The following is a 24,734-nucleotide window of genomic DNA, read 5'->3' as shown; positions in this document are numbered from 1 at the left end:
AAGTTGCATGCAATGTTAATAAACATAGACCTAATGTGTAATGACTTGAGGCTTAGTACTTGCATAGTACTTTACATTCTCAGATTCTTCATTCCATAAGTGGAGAGACGTAAATATGTTGTGGCCATAAGTTATACACAATGCTGGCAATGCTAATGAGTGAATGGATTTGCTTCTTTTGGGAAATACATTTTGTGAGCAAAGTGATCTTTACACCTTTATTTGTCAAATATCTGCCAGGGTTTTCAGAAAAGTTTTTCAAGAGTAGATGTTCCCTGTTCCTTCCCCTTCTGGCCAGGGTTGTCAACTGTCAGTAAATGTACTGATTGCCAGTAAAAAAAAAAAAAGCTAAAAAGGTCTGTCAGTAAAGTCAATATAAGAAACTTTTAACCATCAGTAAAGACAATAAGCAGCCACAGCTTAATTGAAACTCCAACACAGATAGCATAGCACTGCCACCAGGTGTCTGAGCAGGAGCACAGAACCCTGCAGGGTGTATTCTCTTTGCCATATGTTGCTGCTGTCTCAGGCTGCTTGTAATGCTGCTGGGTTGAAGGTAGACTTTTGGGGGGGTCCATGCCAGGACAACAGAAGCAGGGCTGATAAGACTGACAGGGGGGACACAACATGGTGCAGGGTGCAGTAAGGGACATCAAGGTGTGGGGGTGAGTAGGATGCACCTGGTGTAGGAGGGCAGCACAGTGTAAAACCATTGCTGTAGTCAGACAGGGTTATGAACCCAAGAAAGCTTTTTCTCACTGCAAGATTTTTACTGACAACCAAACTTTTAAATCCTTTTACTATGGTTAATGTCAAGCCCTTAAATTTCACTTGGGCTTGGCAGCAAGGTAAGGCCTGGGAGAAGCATTATATTTACATTATGTAAAACATATATCAGTGAAAACATGAATGAATAAAAATAGTTGACTGTCAGTAAAAAGCTTGCAATTGTTGGTAGTTTTTTTTCATGGATTGGCAGCTCTGTCTTTGGCATACTCCAGTATGGAGCGTATGACTGAGTTACCACAAAGCGAGTGGTAAGGTTTTCTAAAACCACCTACTTGTTGGCTAGGAAAATCTCACTAGAACAAAAAACAAACAAACAAATAATCCAACGATTGAAACAGGGAGGTGGCTTGATGTCCTCTCTCATCTGCAATTGAAAGCAGTAGCTCTTGTCTCAGAGCAACTCTTGACTACATTAGACATTGACAGAGGAAAGAGGATCAAGAGAAGACCTTTTTAATAAATCTCAAGCAAGGAACCACAAGGTCTGACCTATAAATGGTCACAGTCACATGCACAAGTTCAGCACTGACTTAAGTATATGGACCAACAGCACGTGGTGCTTCACAATGGTCATGGCTTTGGGAGATGGCAGAATTAAGGCAGAAGTGGAGCTGTTGCTAGTTCAAGAAAAGGTAAGGACTGCCATTACTTACAGTGGCTGAATATGATAACAAATATATGAATAAAACCCATAACAGCAATTCTGGGCATGGGCTAAACAAGTGTTTCTTCTGATGCCCTGGCATCTGGCCAGACACTGCATAGGAATAAGGTTATGAATTCCATAAAGAACTCTTCATGAGGCTGCATGTGCACAGACCCTAATTATAATCCAACAGGATGTCCACACAGTTTATTTGGCACTGGCTGTACTTTCTAAAGCACAAAATGCTGTTTCTCAGTGCATCACCATTTGGTGGCAACATACAACATAATGGCATCATTTCAGTTGATTAGTCAAATTTGGGGGCTAGGATCTTGAAAGGAAAGGAGAACAGAGATGTGAAAAGACCAGGAATAGCTCTTTGCAAACTTAGTGAAAGGGACAGTGTTTTCCCTTTTAACCAACCCAAGTCAGCCTTTCTGCTCACCTACAGAATCTAGAAAGTGATTCCCAGTTTTTTTACTGAACACTTTGCAATCCTTTTTGTTACCTTGTGTTGAAAGACTGTAAGGGCTATGTACAAACATATTCAAAAACTACAGCTGACATGGAATTCCTGCTTACGTGGGAAGCAGAGTCTCTTTTTGCAAGCATATTACACTCCTGCTCTATGTCCCGATTTACACACTGATTTTAAGATGATACTTTTGACTTACAAAGCTTGGTCTCAAGGCCTTATCAAAATGGCTATTTCTTTCCTCTTGATAGAAAATCACAGCTGCAGACAGCATAACCACCTGATCCAAAACCCCTCTGATTAAGACACACTGCTTAACAAGTCAAATTTCTTCTTACATTTATTTCCTTACATTAATTCAACTCCTTGGATGACTTTCTTATATTCGAATAGGGCAGCCCCACTAATGCCCTGAACCTTTGCAACTTAACTACATACCTGGTCTGTAACAGCCCAAGTTGGTTAGCTTACAGGGAACACTCTTGGGAGGAGATGGCTATTGATCACAGCTGGGAAGTAGGGCTGCGGTTGGGTTTGTGGCTGGACAGTTGAGTAGTTCTTGCTATAACTGTTTTATTGCTAGGTTGATTTGATTCTTCACGATAAGCACATATTAGCATAGTTATTGTCAAGTATGCCCAGGAGGCTAGAGAAGTGGATGGGTGTTCTTATAGGGCACAATAAGTAAGTCGTTATTATTGTTAAAGTGGTACAAAAGACGAGCAAGGGTGAAAACAGCGGGTCCACTACTGTGATGATGCCAGCAGGCAGAATATTGACAACTGCAGCACTCAACCCAAAAGGAAGAAGCTAGCACATCCTTCTGCTAGTATAGAACCATAGAACCAAAATTCATAAGAATGCTTCATGATGCTGCAGAGAGGCAGTTCACAGACTGTTTGCTCTGATGTGGTCTCAGGCTGGTTTGAAACGCAGAATTTTGTGAGCCGCCTCCACAGATCAACTAAAACAGACCGCAATGCCTTGGCCCAATATTTCATAGTTTCATAGTTGTTATGGGATGGAAGGGATTTTACAGATCATCAGGTCCAGCCCCCCTGCACTTGGGCAAGAAAGGCTGCTGGGATCAGATGACCCCAGCAAGACGCTTTTTGAAGATCGCCAGGGTGGGTGACTGTACCACCTCTGGAGGGAGCCTGTTCCAAACACTTGGTACTCAACTTGTAAAGTTTTTCCTTATGTTCTAGCCTGAAGCAATCTTCAATCAGCTTGTGCCCATTATTTCATGTCATCTCCTGGGGGGCCTTGCTGAATAAATGCTCCCCCAGGCCCTGATGTACACTCTTGATATACTTATAGGCCACCAAGTCCCCTCTGAGTCTTCTCTACTCCACGCTGAACAGTCCCAAGTCTTTCAGCCTCTCCTCGTATGACCTGGGCTCCAGGCCTCTAATCATGCGTGTGGCCCTTCTTCAAACTCTCTTGAGCTTCTCCACATCCTTCCTGAAGTGTGGCACCCAGAACTGGATGCAGAACTCCAGCTGCGGTCTCACCAAGGCCACGTAGAGAGGGAGAATAACATCCTTAGCCTTGCTCAAGCTGCCTCAGTAGATGCATGCCAGTGTTTGATTCACTCTGCCAGCTACAGCATCGCATTGGTGGCTCATGTTCATTTTGTTGTCTATCGTGACACCCAGGTCTCGTTCAGATGTGGTGCTAGCAAGCGTAGCACTGCCGAGCCTATAACTGTGTTGTGGAATATTTTTCCCCAGATGGAGCACTTTACATTTCTCCATAGTAAACGACATGTGGTTGAGGCCCACTCACCTCATGAGCCTGTCCAGGTTGGCCTGTATGGCCAGCCTATCTTTGAGCATGGTCACACTCCCCCGTAGTTTGGTGTTGGCAGTGAACTTTCCTAGTTTGCTTTTTATACCCAAATCCAAAATCATTGATGACCATGTTGAAAAGCACTGGTCTGAGTACTGAACTCTGAGGGATGCCCTGGTCACCCTCCGCCATGATGACTCAGTTCCGTTAATCAATACTCTCTGGAGTATTGATACCATGGAGCCAGTTACCTAGCCATCAGACCATAAAGTAATCGAGGCCACATTTTCCCAATTTTTTCATGAGGACTTGGTGGGAGACCAGGTCAAAGGCCTTTTTGAAGTCTACGTATATGATATCAACCTCATTTCCCCCATCCAGGTGGCGAGTAACCTGATCATAGAAGGAAATGAGGTTGGTCTGGCATGACCTGCTCATAACGAAGCCATGCTGGCTATCCTTCAGAATACTGCCTTCTGCTAGCCTGTCTATAATGGATTCTTTGATCATTTTCTCCAGGATTTTACTAGGGATTGAGGTCAAAGTGATTGGCCTGCAATTTCCCAGGTCCTCCTTTCTCCCTTTCTTAAAGCTAGGCACCATGTTGACCTTCCAATCTTCTGGGACCTCTCCCAAGTGCCGCATGGCTTCAAATAACTTTGCCATCAGTCACATGATGACATTGGCAAGTTCTTTTAGCATCCTTTGGTGTACTTCATCTGATCCTGCTGACTTCTAGATATTCAGCCTTTGTAGGAGCTCCCCCACAATATCTACGCCAATTATGCAGTTGGTGTAGATGGTGGTCGCTCCCACCGTGATCATCCTGTATGCTGTCAAGCAGGCTAACACCCTTAGACTGGTGGAATACTGATGTGAAGTGTTCATTCAGGAGTTCGCTTTTGTCCTGAGTGTCACTTATCAGCTGTCCCATTTCATCTATCAGGGGCCCTGTGCTTCCCCTATTTTTTCTCTGACTTCCTACGTATCTAAAGAAGAACTTCTTGTTGTCCTTGATATCAGTTACCAATCTGTATTTGGTTTGTGTTTTGCTGTCCTGATCTGCTCCCTACAGGTATGGGCTGTTGCCAAATACTCCTCTTTGGTAGTTATTTCTGACTTCCATCCTTTGTAGGCTTCTCATTTAATTTCAGGAGGTCCATGACTTCCCTGGTGAACCAAGGGGGATCTCCCAGCTGTTTTACTGCCTTTCTTACAAAAGGGAATGGACTTCCTTTGAGCTTTTAGGATTGCTTCCTTGAGGAACAACAACTCTTCATGTACCCCCTTCCTCATCAGACCATGGTCCTGCAGGGCCTTGCCAACCAATCCCCTAAGTTTGTGAAAGTCAGCTTTCCTAAAATCAAGGATTTCTACTTTGCTGGCCAATTTCCCTGACTTATGGTGGTTGGAAAAAGTGATCATCTCATGGTCACTGTCGCCCAGTTTCCCTTTGATCTTCAGGTTGCTCACTAGATCATCCCTTTTGGCCAGAACCAAGTCTAGGAGTGCCTTGCCCCAGTCAGCCTGTAGGCTTCTTGCATTGAGGAGCTCTGTCTAACACAAATAAGGAAGCTTTGTGAGTGATTGGATCTAGCTGAGCACTCATCCCATGAGATGTCTAAGTAGTTGAAGTCACCCATGACAACCATGCTCTGAGTGTGTGCAGCCTCTGCCAGTTCTTCAGAAAATGCCTGGCTGAGCTGTTTCTCTTGGTTTCGAGGTCTGTAATAAACTCCTGTGTGTTAAGGCAACAATAATTTGGATTATTGAGGAGCATTGGATTTGCAGCTGAATACAAAGGCTTTACCTGTGGCCTAGCAAAAGCTGCTGACCACAAGGCAGTATGATATCTAAGCCAGCCATTCGCTTATGCTAAGTAACCATCTTAACTGTGTTGACCATTTTTCTGAGAAAAAGCAGCAAGTGAATCTCTGTGAGTCTGTGTGCTGTGACTAGCTACAGTAAGGAACGAGATAAGATACAGGGGCCCAAAGAAGGTGGAAGATGGTACAACCTGAGACAGAAAATCAGACTGGAATGTGGAAAACAACACGTAATTGGTAACAGGATCTGAGATGAACATATGCAAAAAGATGAATGGTGATTGGTGAAGAAGCCTCCAGAAGCTTCCAGGTTTTGGTCAAAGTTCACCCATTGACCGAAGAGCAGGAGTCAAGGTCTTAGACATGCGTTCATAGCAAAAAGACATGTAAATGAATAAAATACATAGGCAATTCCATGCTAATGAAGCAAACAGTAAACAGAGGCGGAGCTTGAGATGGGAGGAAAAATGGGTGGAACATAGGAGGGGCGAGGGTAGAGTGAATGTTAATAAGTATAAACCAAAGTGTATAAATATGGGAAAAAACTATTGTTCAATGCTGCTCCTCATCTTTTATGGCAAGAGAGCTCACCCGAAGCTGCCTCCACTTCAAATAAAGCTGTTGCGAGCAACTTGTGCTGGTGTTTGCTCCCTGCTCTGCTCTGGCTAATGAATATCAGGATCCACGAGCAATTGAACCATCGTCTCCCTATTTGTTGGGTGTCACATGGAGTCGGGGTCTAACATCTTGGCATAGTCGGCAGGATTTGACACTCATTTGGAGGGGACTGATCATCTCAATCCTACCAGGGTAAGACCTAGCAGGTGTACTGGGTTCTCTTGGGCCTGGGTCACCCTGTGTGAACTAGGTTCTCTTGGGCCATCTCAGCTATCGTACCCCAGCTTTCACCTTTCCTCAGTAGCATGGCAGTGGGTTCAGAGGCTTTTCCTCTGTGTGTGTGGGGTCAGGGTGACCTCTGTGTTTTTTTTGTGAATTGGGTTAACTGGAATGGGGGTTCACTGCAGGGGCCCCAGGAGAGTCCAGCTAGCCTGGCTTGGACTACGGCCTGGAGTTGGGTCGAGGGAACTTTAAGTAAAGCAACTGCCCTCCAGGCTTTAGCTTGGACTGTTCAAAATTTCACCTCCAGACTGTTAACATGTAAGAGAGAGAGCTTCAGAGTGAAGCCTGCTTTCTGGCTGGATGTACCTTGTACCTTAACTCTGATGACAGCCCTGGGCTTAGTAGATATAGAATTGTTTAATTGTCTGTATTGTTGCTTTTTTGTTCTTGCTCTGTATCAATACATTCATCTATTATTGACTGGCAGGTATTGTAGTCAGTCTAAAAGTTGTGCCCACCCAGCAAGTCTACCAGGACATAAGAGTAGTAACCTGACTGATCAGAGAATTTTTGATGCAGAGTGATTTGTTTTAGAAAAGTTAGCTGAAATTTGTAGTAAGGTAGAGTTGTATGGGAAGTAACTGAAGTTATAAGTATTGTGCAAGAGGTGTTGTTTGTTATTGCAGGCCAGGAGACTTTGTTTGTCCAGGCTAGGCTGAGTAGTGGACAGGAGTATATGCTGTGGAAGTATATGCTGTGGTCTGCTTAGAATTAAGTAAGAACCTCCTGTACTGTTTACAGTAAGAAGCTAAAAAGCAAAGAAAGTCATCTCTCTGCTAAAAAGGCTGTGTGAATGAACAGGGTTCTTTAACTCTAAAATCCCTGGGGAAAAAATAATTACAGTTTTCTGTGCAGAAAAAAAGACAAAAGCAGGTGTGTGTTTGCTATGGAGTTTATAAAGTGTAAGTTACTGGTGCAGGATATAGCAAAATGAAGTGTTATGCAAGCAGTACAGCTTCACAAAAGATCAAAAACAGTTAGGAAATGTAAGAGAGAGACTCTAGAATCCTGTGTGTATCACAAAATAGAAGCAAAGTAGCACAGAAAGAAACAAGGTATGTTACTAGACATCTGTTCAAGCAGTGGCAGAAAATTTGTGATTAGAAGTGAGAGGAGAAACTTGGCTCTCTCCCCCCTGCTTGTCCAGCAACAGTGAAGAGCCTAAAAGAGATAAAGATTGTTAACAGCTGTGCAAACAGAAATCAGTGCCCAGAATTTCTTTGAGTTACTCTAAGCAGGGAAAGAGGACTAAGCTTATCAGAGGAATGTTCTGTTTTTCTCTGCGGAGGCATAGTTTGAAGGTTTCCTTTTGGGGTAGAAAGAGTTTTCCTGAAGGGATTGTGTGTGGTATGTAATTTGTCACCCACGATCTTTCAGGAAGGCTTTCTTAATCCTAAAGTGAAGCTTGCTAGGCTGTACAGCTGTAAAAGAGAGAAATTTGATGAATAAATTTGTTTGCAAAGAGCAAGGCAAGAAGGAGCCACTGATAAGAAGGAATTGTAAAGCCTGTAGCCCAGAAAAGATATAGTTAAAATCTGTCAAGAAGGAAAAGCTAAAAGTTAAGTAAAACCTGTGCAGGCCGGGGGCGAGCCGGGCCCGTCTTTGCGCACGCGGGCTGTGGCCAGTAGCCTGGGCACACGGGGGTGGAGGAGACCGGGGGCGAGCTAGAATTAGTCACGGACACGTAGTGGTTGATTTAAAGATTATTTACTTACACCCAAGATGGTCGCGGTGTAGGCTGGACAGTTTCCAGGTGCAGCTCCACTTAAATCCTCGTTGGAGGACTACGACAAATTCGTTCTAGCCCCGGAGTTGTTGAAGCTCTGCGGGTTCGGTAGTTTCTCTCCCACAGAGTTGCCGAAGCTCCGTGGGTTCGGTTCGGTTCTCTGGCCCCGGAGTTGTTAAAGCTCCGCGGGTTTGTATCTTTAATATGCAGGAAGGGATACGTCTAGGAATTTATCAGCGACGGGGAGAGGCTAGAGGCTGTTCAGGCCTCTGTTGCCTTTTAAGAAATGCATTGGGTCCGTAAGGATCCATAGCGCTTAGAGATCTTCACGCTCTCCCTCTTGAACTCCAATTGCTCTCTCTCCAATTCATTTCTCTCCAGCTTGGGCGGAAACCACCCAAGCTCTTTATACGGCTAGCAAGCCAATTGCTAGCCGCTACGTGTGCATATATTAGAATCGGCCAATAATGTGGCACGAATCTTCATACAAATGGCGGGAACTCCTTGCACCGTGCATTTCTTAGATGCAAAAGAAATGCACCATGCAAAGAAAGCGTCAAATTGGCGGGAAATTCTCCGTTGCACCGGGGTTTTCTTCTGCAGCAGAAAACTCCACCGTGCAAGGAAGCTGCAATTTAGCGGGAAAATAATTTAGCAGTGCCGAAGCGCACACAAACAAAAAATCACAACTTTGGGTTGTGACAAAACCAAGAAAAAAAATGTTGGGATACTAAAAAGTTTCTAGAGAGAGAAAAAGAAAAATCTAATAAAAAGTCTGCACAACCCTAAAAGACCAAGTAATCTAGCAGTCTAGAGAAGAGGCACAGGGGAAAAAAATCATTGTTAAAGCTGCTAGAGCCAAAAACCTGCAATCTCAACTGACCCAAGGTGGGGCCAAGAAGCCCAGAAGTCAGAGACGGTACCCATAAGAAGTAAAGAAAACCAAAACAGAAGAGTAAAAAGTTTAATCCTAAATATGACCTGAAACTGCCACCCTCCTAGGTGTGGTTAGTATAGTAAAGCTACCTGTTGCAGGGTATGCTCTAAAAATGCTGCTTTATAACCACCCTAGGGAAAAAGCAGAGGTAAACACCGAGTGCCTTAAAACCCTAGCTCCCACCTTCTTGTGAGTTATCCTTCATTAACAAAAAGCTAGGGGAGCAAACTCCAACAGAAAAACCCTTGGTGCAAGCCAAGGAAAAGAGATGTGTGGTATAAAACGCCCGTCACTTTAAGAGAAGAACACTGCTGTAAAAGCAGCTTCTGCAAGGTGCAAGAAGAGAAAAATTTTGAATGAGTGCCAGCCTGGCTATAAGCCAAGCAAAGCCAGCCACAAGTGTATGAGCCTAAAAATAAACTAATCAAAAAGGGGTGAGCCTCTCTCTTTTTATTCTTGTATTTTACAGGATGAAATCATCACTGAAGAAGTTTGCTGAGTACAAGAAATAAATCAAGCTTAACTGTGTTATGTGTAGTAATTGTTTACAAACTAAGTTTGTAAAATGCTATTATAAGTAATTGTCTTGTCAACTATGCTAAATTATAAAATGTAAAGCAAAACTTCTTGATAAGCTATGAAATACCTGAAAAGTGGCTACAAAAATGATACATCATGCAGAGCATCACCTCCATGACCTTGCAGAGTTCAGCCATGTCAAAGATCAAGAAGGCTACTGAATTGTTTATTTTCATCCTTTTGTTTCTTCCCCCTCCTTGTTTTTGTATATATATATGCTGCATTTATAAAAAATTTAAAAAAATCAATTCAGCTGCATAGTCATACCAATAAAAAGCAAAGAGTATTCCAATTGTACCATCGTCCCAGTTCCTGGCTTGGTCCCAGGCTGAAAAAAAGAGTGGCCTAAGCACTCTCCCACTCCTCATCGATGATAGGCAAAGGTCAGTCCTTTGTCCAAGTAACACAAAAGCACTATCTACCTTGCCAGGACCAAGGGGTGTATTGTGTGGAGAAAGTGATGACCTCTGGAGAATCGGCTGGGTTTCTCTTTTGCTGCCTATACTAATTTTGTGAGGGAGTGTTAGGGTAACAATAATTTGGATTATTGAGGAGCATTGGATTTGCAACTGAATACAAAGGCTTTACCTGTGGCCTAGCAAAAGCTGCTGACCACAAGGCAGTATGATATCTAAGCCAGCCATTTGCTTATGCTAAGTAACCATCTTAACTGTGTTAACCATGTTTCTGAGAAAAAGCAGCAAGTGAATCTGTGTGAGTCTGTGTGCTGTGACCAGCTACAATAAGGAACGAGATAAGAAACAGGGGCCCAAAGAAGGTGGAAGATGGTACAACCTGAGAGAGAAAATCAGTCTGGAACGTGGAAAAGAACACGTAATTGGTAACAGGATCCGAGATGAACATATGCAAAAAGGTGAATGGTGATTGGTGAAGAAGCCTCCAGAAGCTTCCAGGTTTTGGTCAAAGTTCGCCCATTGACCGAAGAGCAGGAGTCAAGGTCTTAGACATGCGCTCATAGCAAAAAGACACATAAATGAGTAAAATACATAGGCAATTCCATGCTAATGAAGCAAACAGTAAAAAGAGGCGGGGCCTGAGATGGGAGGAAAAATGGATGGAACATAGGAGGGGTGAGGGTAGAGTGAATGTTAATGAGTATAAATCAAAGTGTATTGTTCAATGCTGCTCCTCATCTTTTATGGTGAGAGAGTTCGCCCAAAGCTGTCTCCATTTCAAAGCAAGCTGTTGCGAGCAATGTGTGCTGGTGTTTGCTCCCTGCTCTGCTCTGGCTAGTGAGTATCAGGATTGAGCAATTGAACCGTCGTCTCCCTAGTCGTTGGGTGCTGCATGGAGTCGGGGTCTAACACTATGGTCAAATCCCCTCCCCTGTGCTCTCCCCATATCTTGACCCAAATAGTCTCAAGTCGCCCTTCTTTGTTTCCAATCTTCACTTCTAGGGAGGGGTAATGTTCCTTCACACAGCAACTCTACTGCCCTTTTTCCCAACATGATCCCTCCTATACAGGGTGTATCCCCCTATGCCTGTGGTCCAGTCAGGTGGAGTCCCACCAGGTCTCTGCTCTGTGTTCCCTATGAGATCATACTGGTTGTTTAGTAGGAGGGCCAGTTCCTCCTGCTTGTTTCCCATGCTTCTGCCATTAGTGTACAGGCAACTAAGCCTGCCATTGGAGGCCCTAGGCTTTCGGGTGAGCTGTGGAATAATCTGTCCATTGGTTAGTGTCAGAAAAAAGCTTTCTATTGTACCCTAGGATGCTGGTTTCAAGGCTGCCATTTTTCAGGCTTGTGCTAGTGGTTGATGGCCCGTCTCCTGGCAATCTCAGTTTAAAACCTTATCCAGGAGGTCCGCCATTCTAGCCAAGAAAAGCTTCTTCCCCTTTGGCGTGAGGTGGATGCCAAAGCCCTTGTGGTAGCACCAACGCCAGTGTCTTCTGCTTGCTTCTATGCATCTATCCCTCCTGTACCCTTGACCCACAACTGGGAGGACTGAGGAGAAAACTACCTGTACACCAACCCCTTGAGCCCAGCCCCCAGAACCCTATAGTTTCTCATGACCCAGCCAGGACTGTTCCTGGAGATGACCATCTTCCAGGCAACTCCAGGATGGGATTCTAGGTCAGTCTCATTGTTGTCCTTTGTTACTGGGTCCACCGCTGAATCCTAACCCACCTGACACACTCTCCTGCCACACCTTGATGGAAGAAATTAGAAAATGAAACACAGGTGAAACAGATTCAAAGTGAAATAGCTTTTACTAGGCAACGAGGTGACTAGCAGTTGTTCCTGTCAGTTTAGGGATACAATGTAAGACCATGTCTCCAGCCTGTTTCCCGCTTTAGTCAGTTCATCGACATGTCCAGACAATCCCATGTTCCCCTTTGCTAATTACCCCGGCCCCCTGCAGGATGCGACTGCTGACGGCTTGCTCTGGATGGGGTTGTCGCCACACCACTCTGGAAAGGGAAACACCCCCTTGTCCCTCCGAGAGAGGAACTGCCAACTTGCCATCTCAGGAGGAGGTCTCCGCTCATGCAGGTAAGCACCCGATCAATTTCCTACCTCTCTAGATGTTTCTTCTTCCCTTCATCTCTCCGGAGGTACGCATTTCCTTATTCCCTGTTGTCTCCCTGCTGGAAACTCGTTCTGGATGCTCACTCTCACATCTCTCTCCATCGGTCCCCTGACGGGGGTCGAACTACCTGCAGTTCTGCCTCTTATCTGCAGCTCTGCCTTCTGGCGGTAATTACTTTGGAGCTCTCTGCCAGTGTTTGTGTTTTTGGCGTTTCCCAGCTGTTACCACTCAGGGTGGAGTTACCCCCCTATCAACAGGGGATGTATATCTCCCTGTTACATCCTTCTCCCTGCTTATGGGTTTCTGTGCTCTTTCCTCTATGTTCTTCAGGTGAAGGACCTGGTAGTAATCATCGATCTCCTGCTTGTGGGCCGATGGTGTGAAACCTGCTCACCTCTGCCTGGAGCTCCCTCACCTGGCACTCTAGAGACCTCGCTAGGGAATATACCATGGAGTCAGCTTATTTCCCTCTGCAGATCTAGGGGTAGTGGGAATGAGGGATGCTGAGATTTATGTGCAAGGCTGAGGCAAGGTTCAGGTGCATATTCAGGTATGCACATTTCCTCCATGGTATGTGCACTGTAGTTTAGTGGTGCTCAACATTTTGGCCCCAGTGTATCCAGTCTTTGAACTGGATATAGTGCAAGTTCAGCATACGGGGTCAGTCTGCAGGCACAATCCAGCATGCAGGGCCATGTCATCCAGCCAACAGGGCTGTCTTGGTGTTTGGCAGCAGGGGAGCAGTTGCAGCATTAATTGCGGCAGCCTCCCCTGCTGCCAAATTGCTAGACCCCTGGGGAGCCCTGCAGGCTGGATTCAGCTCACAGACCAGAGGCTGGGAACCGCTGCCCTCGTGGTACAAATTACTAGGGCTGTGCAAAACGGCAGTGTTCTGACGTTTCACTGTAACAATGTTTTGAATTTTGTTTCGATTAGAAACAGCTGTTCTGTTTTGTTCTGTTGAAATGGCAAAACTGTTTCGACATTTTGCCCATAGGATATAATGGGAAGGACAAAACAGCCTATAACTGTCATTTCTGGCTTGATTTGGATGAAGCTTGCAGAAATCGTAGGCCCTTCTGTGGGCAGGAAGTCTGCCAAGTTTCAAGGAGATAGGTGCAGGGGGTTTGGGGAAACTGCACCCCAAAATGTTGAAAGCAAAACTTGTGTCATGTGTATGTGTTAAGCCACAGTGGGGTCAAAACTACAAGGATGGTAGCCCCTGCTGAGGTCACAAAGCCTGCCAAGTTTCAAGGAGATAGGTGCAGGGATTTGGGGGAAACTGTACCTCAAGTTGCGGACAAGCAAAACTCGTGACATGGGTGACAGTGTGTGTGTTAAGGCACAGCAGGGTGACAGCTGCAGGCCTCCTAGCCCCTGCAAGAGGCACAAAGCCTGCCAGCTGTCAAGGAGATAGGTTCAGGGGCTTCTGGGTTCTGGGGCCCTGAACCTCTAGCTGCTGACAGGCAAAACTCATGTCATGGGTGCTTGTGCAACTGTGTCTGTCTTGGGGCAAAGGGGGGGCGGAAAACTACTGCAGGCTCTGTATTGGTTCTTTCCTCTCCTTAGTCTATGATTTTGTAGGTGTTAATCCTTGCTCATTAACTCATTATCCTCACTAGCTACTGTGTATTGAGCTGGTCCGTGAATGAATCATGATTGATTGCGTAACAGTAGCTAGCTAGCACAAGCACCCATGTCACAAGTTTTGCCTGTCAGCAGCTAGGGGTGCAGGGCCCCAGAACCCCCCTGCACCTATCTCCTTAGCAGCTAGCAGGCTTTGTGGCCGCAGGGCCTAGCAGCCAGGCCTACAGTAGTTTCCCCTGCTCGCCCCATCCCGTGCCCCAAGACAGACACAGTGAGTTGCACAAGCACTCATGACACGAGTTTTGCCTGTCAGCAGCCAGGGGTGCAGGGCCCCAGAACCCAGAAGCCCCTGCATCTATCTCCTTGACAGCTTGCAGGCTTTGTGGCCTGCCTGCAGTTTTCACCCTGGTCCACCTTAACACACAGTGTCACCCATGTCACGAGTTTTGCTTGTCTGCAGCTTGAGGTGAAGTTTCCCCCAAACCCCTGCACCTATCTCCTTGAAACGTGTCAGGCTTTGTGGCCTCCAAAGGGGCTACCATTCCTGCATCCAAATCAAGCCAGAAATGACAAACTTATAGTCTGTTTTGTTCTTCCCCATTATAGCCTAGGGGCGAAACGGCAAAACAGGGGCGAAACGGTGAAACGTTTTGACTAACCTCATTTTGTTTCAAGGCTGTTTTGACCATATCTGTTTCATTTCAGTTTTGCTGTTTTGATCTGGAAACAGGTCAAAACAGTGTCGAAACAAAACTGGCGGCGAAATTTCACACAGCCCTACAAATGACCAAATATTACAAGCCTAGGAAATTAAGTGTTACGGACATCTTAAATCATTGACATTTCCCCCTCCACCATTGTCATGGGGGCGGGCAGGGAGGCAGAGTTAAGAAGTTAACACTGAGGAAGGATTGTCTTAAGTGGATTGCACCCCTGAACCTAGTATATCCCACCCCCACCCAGAGTACCCAAAGCTGGACTCTTCCTTGTTGATTTGTCGTTGGCTAAAAATTGGAGTCCCCTGTGCATCCAAATACAACCTACCAAAGCTTCAAACCCTAACCCTTCTCCAAGCTGAGACTGGCAACCTCAACTTCTGGTAAGAACAGGCCTTTCTGCTACCTTTTGGTTAAAAAAAAAAAAAAAAAAAAAAGCTTCCTAGAGAAACAAGAGATCCAGGACATGAGTTTAATCCAGAAAGTTTAGTCCAGAAAGAGTGGTACTGTGTGCTCCCTTTGAATACAGGTAGTAAAGAAGACCTCAGAACTTCCACTTTGTTTACCCTTCAACATTGCTGAACTCATCACTAGACGAACAACAGAGGGCGCTTGGACACGTGACAATCATCACGATGTACACATAATGAAAATGTTATTTGTGTGGCTTAATGGCATCACACACTGTACATGCATCCATTTGGAGGTTTTTAGATGCGTTTTCATCCATGTGTTGCAGCTGTCAGCTCTCCTCCTGGCCATGGGAGAAGCAGGTAGGCTCCATAGAAAAAAGGATCGGGCCCCTCATCACTTCTGATTTCAGCAGGCACCTGCTGAAGGCAGAAGTGGTGAGGTGAGGCACCCAATACTTTTTTTTTTTTTTGGCAGAGCCTCCCTGCCTCTTCTGCAGGTGGGAAGCAAGCTGCCAGCAGGCCAAGTGGTTTCCTCTGTAATGGCGGCACCTCCCTGGGCGGGCTGCTAGCAGGCTGTATGCTGCCCCAGCTTGGAGGCAGCACCTGGCCTGATCCAACTGTTCCCTGAGCCCATTCGCTGGAAGCCCACTGGGCACTGCTCCCTCGGCAGGCTTGAAGAAGAGTTGGATTGGGCTGGGTGCTACCTCCAAGCTGGGGCAGCATTTTGCCCACTAGCAGCCTGCCCAGGTGGCTCCAGCTGGTACTGCCACTACGGAGGGAAGGACCAGGGCCCCCCCATAGCTCAGAGGCCATTCAGTCCATGGCCACAGGCAGGCTCTGGCTCTGACAAAACAAAAAAGAAGAAAAGGATCAGACCCCCATAACATGACAGAGAATTTGAAATAATGGGTTTCAATTAAAAACCCACCCTTTCAACTTAGGGGGCCTAGAATAAAACACTGGGGGCTAAACCCCTGTCACATGTACAAGTGCCCACAGGGCCTACTACAGTAAATAGTTCTTCTGGTTCCTTTAAGAAGGCCAGGTTTTCAGCTCCTGATGTTTATTATCCCAGTTACTTCATCCCTGCTCTTCGTTTCCAGTTATACTACCAATAGTTAGCTTGTCTCAGCTTTATTATTTTATTGTCATCCCTCAGTTTATATGCAACACAGGGACCAAAAGCAGTATTTCCCCTCATTTAGTTTCTGGGATTCAATATTTGTCAACTATTTAATCACAATTCCTTGGCTTTCACCTGCAGCCTATTGTCCTATATATTGTCTATATTCCCTACAGGTCTCCCATGCAGAGGCACTTTAGGTCCAGGATTGCTTAGCTTCTGAGCTCAACCAGTATTAGGTATAATTCATTCCAGGCTGGCCATAGACCAGCTTACAATTACCAACACAAGAATACAATTATTTCTGTATTTAGTTAATTGTAGCGTAAGAGGGAAGGTTATATCTGGGGCACACTTAAGACTGAGTCAGCAGAGGACTCTTTTAATGGGCAAACTTCTATAAACCTATCTATGGAAGCTTTTAACAATGCCCACTGCACCTCATTTGAAAGTTTTCTATAAAATTTCAAATCTTCAAGAAAAAACAACAACAATTTACTTTTAATAAGACCCCATGCAATGCTTAATCTTCATGCACTAGGATAGATTACTCTGGGAAGAAAAGGTAAGCTGCAAAACAAATATGTCAAGTAGAGAAGAAAAACTACTTAAATAATTCCTATCCCTTTTTTAGCTTTTTTCATTTTTGCTTCTCAAGAATTTTGCACTTTCTCTGGATTTCAGAAGGCAGCATTTTACCTGTCCTGGCTACAAAAAAAGCACCCAAAGTAGGGGTCACAATCCCAAATGGAGTCATGGCGCTTACAAACAGGGTTGTGAGTCCCACAGAAATGTCATAAGAGCACTTGGGCTTGCACCAGATGAGAGGTTGTGGATCTGGACCAGGGGTTGTTTGTGGGATGAGTTTGGAAAAAAACTGCAGTATACAAGGACCTGTGATCTGGTCATCTCTTACAGACTAAGCAAGTTTGTGAAAGTTTCATATTTGGGTGGACAACTTTTAAAGAGACAGTTAGCTAGTGTTGATCTCCCTTCCAAAATCCATGTGAAATCAATGTGAGAATAGGTGATGGGAGGCACCAAGGAGAGAGGTTCACTGGATGAGAAGGAAAACCAGTCATGGTCATGAAATAACTCAGAATGCACAAGAGAAGAGGCGTTACCCCAGAGTTCTAGGGAAACTGCAGCTTGGGTACTGTTGTGTACCTCAAAGCTTAGATCAAATGAAGTATTCTCATAGTTTCATAGTTGGTAGGGTTGGAAGGGACCTGAGCAGATCATCAAGTCCAACCCCCTGCCATGGAAGGAAGAGTACTGAGGTCAAACGACCCCGGCTAGGTGATTATTAAGCCTCCTTTTGAAGACCCCTGGTAGAAGTGAACACCACTTCCCTTGGAAGTTGGTTCCAGATCCTAGCCACCCTGACTGTGAAGTAGCGCCTCCTGATACCTAGCCTAAATCTACTCTCAGTCAACTTATGGCCGTTATTCCTTGTTACTCCTGGTAGTGCTCAGGGGAACAGGGACTCCCCCAGTGCCTGCTGGTCCCCCCTGACTAGTTTGTAAATGGCCACTAGATCCCCCCTCAGCCTTCTCTTGTGCAACCTGAACAGGTTCAGGTCCTGTAGCCTCTCCTCGTAGGGCCTGCCTTGCTGCCTGCTGATCATGCTGGTGGCCCTCCTCTGGACCCTCTCAATGCTGTCCACATCCCTTCTGAAGTGCGGCGCCCAGAACTGGACGCAGTACTCCAACTGCAGCCTGACCAGTGCCGCATAGAGGGGGAGGATCACCTCCTTGGACCTGCTCGAGATGCATCTGTGGATGCATGACAAGGTGCGGTTGGCCTTCCTGACCGCGTCCCCACACTGTTGGCCCATCTTCATTTTGGCATCAATAATGACTCCAAGATCCTTTTCTGCCTCTGCACTGACGAGAAGGGAGTTCCCCAGCCTGTAGGTCTGCTGCTGGTTCTTCCTCCCTAGGTGCAGCACCTTGCACTTGCCAGTGTTGAAACCCATCCTGTTCTCTTCCACCCACCCCTGTAACCTGTCTAGGTCCAATTACAGCCTATTCCTCCCTTCTAGCATATCCACATCCCCCCACATCTTAGTGTCATCTGCAAATTTGAACAGGGTGCTTTTCACACCCTCGTCCAAGTCGCTGATGAAGACGTTGAACAGTGGGAGCCCAAGGACCGAGCCCTGCGGGACCCCACTACCCACATCCCTCCAGGTCGAAAATGACCCATCCACCACCACTCTCTGGGTGCGGCCATCCAGCCAACTAGTGACCCATTTGACTGTGTAGGTGACGACACCACTGTCCCCTAGTTTTTTAATGAGGATGGGTTGAGAGACAGTGTCGAAGGCCTTCCTAAAGTCCAGAAAGACTACGTCCACCATGACATCTGCATCCAAGGATTTTGTGACCTCGTCGTAGAAGGCCACCAGGTTGGTCTGACAGGACCTGTCTCAAATGAACCCGTGTTGGTAGCCCCTAAGCATGATCCCCGCTGCTGGCCCCTCACAGATGTGCTCCTGGATAATTTTCTCAAAGAGCTTCCCCAGGACCGAGGTAAGACCAATGGGCCTGTAGTTTCCTGGGTCCTCCTTCCTCCCTTTTTTGAAAATGGGGACCACATTGGCCCTTTTTCAGTCCTCTGGCACCACACCAGCGCACCATGAGTGCTTGTAAAGCCATGCCAGGGGTCCCGCATGACCTCTGCCAATTCCCTCAGCACTCTGGGGTGGAGATCGTCAGAACCTGCTGATTTGAACACGTCCAGTCCCTCCAGAAGTTCCCTGACTAGGTCCTTGCTGACCCTTGGCTTGGGTGCGCCTCCCCTGGGTCCGTCAGGGATCCCAGTGGGGGAGATGTCCCGGTCTCTGCTCAAAAAGAGGGTCTCCTTTTGTTTCTAGTTTCAACCAAAACCAACCACTCTTCTAGGCCTTCACTTGGTAATACGAATAGAAGCTTTGACCGACTTGTCCCCACAATGCAAACAGTCCAAAGGATAACATCTCTCAGCACACTCATTTCTGCTTATGTTGCTCAGCCCATTTCCTTTCACTCTACTGAATAGGAGTCAAGCGTGCCACAGAACACCCAACGGAGATATAACAGCATACTTTTCTACCACCTCATCTACAAAAACAAAACATCTAAAACAAGGAAACAACTTTCTTTTTGTATCTCCATCAGTCTTTTATTGCCTAAACATACATGAACACATCTCATTAGAAAGATGATAATGAGCAATTCTATAATGAAAATGGAGATTTTACTGTGTTCCATAAGAAAAACACTTGCAGGGGATGGGGGAGAAGGAGATTTAGTATTCCCATATTATTCAGGGTTGGCCTCAATATTCTCCTCCCTCTGCATCCATAAAGCTCTTTTGGTATCTGTGACACATACATGCCTGTATGGAAAGCAGAAGTTTGGATTTAAGATCATGAGAACACAATTTAGTCCTCAAATGTTATTTTATTTCCTCAATGAAAGGACAATATTTTCCTCAATGAAAGGACAGAGTCTTTCAGACATTGAATATTGAAAGCCTATGGTTATCATTCATCGCTATTTACTGGACTAGAGAGATATAAATCCAGCTGGAACAGGGGAGTTCTATTTTTTTGCATGCATTGCATTAAATAATTCAGTCTGATTTGATTGTGACTGGCAGAAAGATGAAAGAACCTACTCCCAATATCTGTGAATGTAAAACAACTAATGAAACAGTACAAACATGGCCCCTCATTATTCCTTAATGGACCTTTCCCTCACTTCTCATCATACTCCCCAGTAAATGAAAATTTCACTGAAGGAACCTGTCATTGACTTGAGTTAGAATCTACTCTAAGAGAGAAGAGGTTGTACTAAGGACAGCAGAAGGCTAGAGGAGCCTTCAAGGAGCCCTTATAACGAGTAAATGTAGCACCAGGAAGGTAGGGGTGGAAGACATGCTTTAGGTGAAGAGAAATTTTCACCCAGTTGGAGCTAAACTGAGAGACCAAAGAATTGAAGGAAACTCTGAAATACAGAGTTAACTTTGGCTCCATCCACTTCCAGATTCCAAAGGATAGGAAAATCCATGTGAAAAGCTATGTGTATGAGACCTTCATCCTACCATAATTTTCCCACTGAACAAAGTGGCAGCATTCTCATAATATTGACTACAGAAAGACTCTAACACACACATATTCCTAAAATTTTTCCAGCTTAAAACTTCCTGATTAAGAAAAGTTTGTGAGCTTTGGTTTAACAAGATAATACTTATCTGAACTCAGCTATTAAAATGATTGCTGTGCAAGCTACAATAGGCACTGGTATATTGGACTAAGTTTCAACTTCATTCAGGAGTTTTGCTGGAGTGAAGTCTTCAGGATTAAAATTGTTGGAAAACAATTGGAAACAGCACAAGGCATCCAGTAAGTGTTGATTTGAATCAAATGGCAACATTAAATAATTGCAAAGTTTAAAACTGGGATTTACACATGGAATTAAAAGCAGGCACCTAATTCATTTAGAGTCCTTTGAAAGTCTCATCTTAAATAACTACCATTTTATAAATGTAGACAGCAGAACCTCAAAGCATGAACTACTGCTTCTTACCTTTGCAACGCTTCTGTGAATATGTCCCAAAGGTACCACCTTTTTACATACCGCTTCCAAAACTTGTCTGCAGACCTTCGGAATGAGTGGCAAAAGAGTTTTCTTCCATAAAAGCGGGTTAAACTATTTCCTTTAATTTACCTTGACCAACCTGACAGTGGGTGGTTGGACCCAGAAAAGTATCACGCGAACAGGCCGGGGACGAAAGGGTTACGGGGCCTTGTTCTCCTGTCTCTCCCTCCGGCGACAGAAAACACCAAGGAGGCGGTGTAACAAATAAATGCTTTACTCACACTTTCGTATAGGTGGTTTCCTTTACAGCAGTTTCAAGAATAAACTCGCTGTCAACTCAAGAGCTCTAATTCGGTCGTGATGGGGGCGTCCGGGGGGAAGGGATTTCGTGGACGTAGGACCTCCGGTGAGGGTGATCAGGCCTCTCCGATATGGCGTGGGTCCCAGCTTTTTGGCGCACGTGCTTTTCCTTTTAAACGGGCTGCATCCGCCCGCCCCCTGCCAATCAGCCCGGGACCGCCGATCTCGCAGCTATCAGGCCGCGCCCACTACTTCCCCCATGCCACGAGCACAACATGTCTCATGCTTGGCGTTTGGTCACCTTTTTTTTTTCTTTTCTTTATCACATACCTAAGTAGTTATGCTATAGCTATCCTGGCTGTTTAGGTTTTGGCAGAACACAAAACAACTCCTGCTTTTGTTATTGCTCTCAGTAGTCCCGGGTTCCTGTGTGGTCTGAACTGGATGTGCCATTCAATCAGAGCAAAGCAGAAAGCCACAAATGAAAAGGAAAACAGCAGATATCAAATTAAAGAAATATGTGAAGCTTGGGGTCACCTTCTCAGGTCAGTTAGCTAACAGGATGGGGAGGAGTGGAGAGCGATTTTAATAGCTGGATGCAGCGAACCAGCAAGTAAAATTAGAAACCATGACAGACAGCTAAGATGGTGACATTGCAGGGCAATTGGAAAATTAATATTTGTGCTGCCTTGAATAATTTTTCACAGAGGAATTTCCCAATTTTTCTAAGCTAGGAATCTCCATGAATATTCTGTGCATCAATTTAATTACAATCTTTATCAAAATATCATTAAGGGTCCGATTAAATCTTATTGACGTTGTTCATTGTAATAACTGTCTTAAAATTAAAAGAAAATAATAGGAGCAGTCACCCAAGACACAGTCACAGAGCAGGGGTGCAAGTAGCAACTGATCTATACAGCCCACAAGGTTTCCTGAGGACTAATAAACCAAGTCCAGTGAATCAGGCCTTGGGCAAAACTGCATTTCTGAGAGAGAAACAGCAGAAAAACCAGAGAAGTGCAGGGAAATGGCTACAAGGAAGCACTAGACATGGCAGTCTCATACCTGAGCTAGCTTGCAACCTAGTTTGAGGACCAGTCTCAGTCTAGCTACAGCAGTATGCACCAAACAAGTTGCAAGAAACTGGGTGACTGCACAGATAGTTAGCCTGTGCTAGCTGCACACTTCCACAGCTAGTTTAAAGCTAACTCCAGTCTGTCTACATCAGTGCTTCTCAACCTTTAGATCCAAGGTACCCACATCAGATGCCAGCTCTTAGCTTTCACTTGTTTTTTGACTACAGAAAAATAATGGAGCAATTTCTTCTGTCTTAAAGAGCTCAGAAAGCCCACAATGAGTCAGAATGTTTTTGACACTCTGGATTCTTCTTGGAAATCTCTGTGTTTATCTTGCAAGTCGTGTAGAGGTGTTTGCACCTAACAGTGTTAATATTGGGTGGCACCCCATAGCATCCTTAAAAGGATTTCATGGCACCCCAGAGTACCATGGCTCCATTGGCTTTCCCTCCACCATAGTGTGTGTCCCATTACTATACACTAAGATGATCTTATATGTAAGACAATAAAGTTTTTGTTATTCTGCCATTATTATTGTTTTACAGTGGCATTTAGGATCCCCAGGCATGGACCAGAATCCCATTGTTTGAGATGCCATATAAACAAAGCAAAAGCATGGTCTCTGCCCCAAAGAGCTATTAACAGCAGAAGAGCAACAACAAAGAAAAGAAAGAACTGTGATTGTATCAGACAGGAGAAAGGAGAATTAACAGAAGTGCAGTACTGTGGCAAATTTAGCCACTAATTATCTGCTTCATACATGGGGCATTATTAATGCTGTCAGGCTGATTGTTTCTTTTCATTAGGGTAAACATATAGAATAAATGGAAATGGGAAATCAAACAGCAGTGACCACATTCAGACTCCTGGGATTCTTAAACCATCCTGAATTCCAGATGGTCTTCTTCCTGGTGTTTTCTGTTATTTATATGGTAACTTTGATGGGGAATGTCATGATAATTACAGTGACAACAGCTGACATCCGCCTCCATACCTCTATGTATTTTCTTGTTGCCAACCTATCCTTCATAGACCTCTGCTGTATGTTGACTATCATCCCAAAAATACTGGTGAACTTCCTTCAGGAGATCAAGACCACATCCTATGCTGGATGCAAGGCACAAATGTTCAGTCTGATTGTGTTGGGTCAGTGTGTCCTCTTAGCAGCCATGGCATACGATAGATACATTGCTATATGCCATCCCTTGCTGTATACAGTCATTATGAACAGAAGTTTGTCTCCAGCTGGCAGCTGGATCCTGGGCATGCGGTTTTCTGAACTCACTCTTCCACAGTCTCCTGACATCTGCTTTATCCTTCTGTGGACCCAGTGACATCAGCCATTTCATGTGTGATGTACCCCCACTCTTAAAACTGTCTTGTAGTGATAGCACCTTGAATGAAGCTGTCCTTCGTACAGCCAGTGTGTTCATTGGCATTAGCCCATTTGTTCGTTATGGTCTCCTATATCTGTATGGCCAGAGCCATCCACCAAATCCATTCGGCTGATGGTTGATATAAGCCCTTCTCCATATGTGCATCCCACCTCACAGTGGTTGTTATGTTTTTTGGAACAGCTCTGTTTTATTATAACCAGTCCAGCTTGGGATATTCACTGTATATCCATATGCTGGTCTCCACTCTACTGCATTGTAACACCCATGTTAAACCCAATCATCTACAGCCTCAGGAACTGCAAGGTGAAGGCAGCTCTGAGGAAAATGGTAAGTAGAAAACACATCACTTGAAGAATGTGACATGCCCAGGCAAGGACCGGGATTGGGAGTGGCAAAATGGCTTCATTTTGAGCAATGGTTTGACCAGTGACAAGTAGAGGAATGTAGGATCCAGAACTCCTAGATGCTATACTGTACTCTACCAGTGACTTACACTATCACCTTGGAAATAAATATCAGAGCATCTCTAACAGACCACAAACCCCTCTGCACCTCCATCTCCAGCTAAGAAACAAGGATACCACTCCTTTGTGAGAGGCTTGGAAATCCTTGCCAGAAAGGTTCTAGGTCAGTGCAAACATTTTGCTATGATTCCTCTTAAATCTCCACTAAACTGCTGCCTCCAATCTAGGTCCCAGGTCCAGAGCTTTTATACTGGTGGGATTTATGTATCATACCTAGTATATGTAAGCTCAGAGAGCGATAATTGCTAAAAAACTCTAGTAGCTGTTAGAAATAGGACAAAAGTTGAAATCTAACGGAGCGGTGCTTTGGGGAGTAAGTGACCTTGTCTGTCCTTGCTGACATATGAAGCAGATCTGGTGCCATTTACAGGAATAAGGCTGAGCAAGGTTTATAACTGCTTCGTTACTGTTAATACGCATGTTTGCAGTGATCCTCAGGGACATTGTAATCTTCTGCAGATTTTAAAGCTAAAGGAGATCCCAATCCTCATTGTTTAAAGTAGTCGGTTAAATTTTGTTTGCCTCCAAGATGATTCAGTATCTAGGTGTAGAGTTCGACATTCTCATATATAACATACAAATGCCTTCCTGGTGTACAAATGTTGTCCAGATAGTCATGCAGCAAGATCGGGAAGTGCTATTTTACTTTATGGTTTGGGAAGCTGGCACAGCGAGATTTAAGTGACTTGTCTGTAGGAAAGAAGTATGTGATAGAGCTGGGAATTAGGTCCAACCTTTAACCTCCCTATCCAGGGTCTGAACCACCACGCAGCACTTCTCCACTAATAA

The sequence above is a fragment of the Alligator mississippiensis genome, chromosome 13, assembly GCF_030867095.1.
Source record: "Alligator mississippiensis isolate rAllMis1 chromosome 13, rAllMis1, whole genome shotgun sequence".
Classification (NCBI taxonomy): Eukaryota; Metazoa; Chordata; order Crocodylia; family Alligatoridae; genus Alligator; species Alligator mississippiensis.
This window is presented reverse-complemented; position numbering follows the sequence as displayed.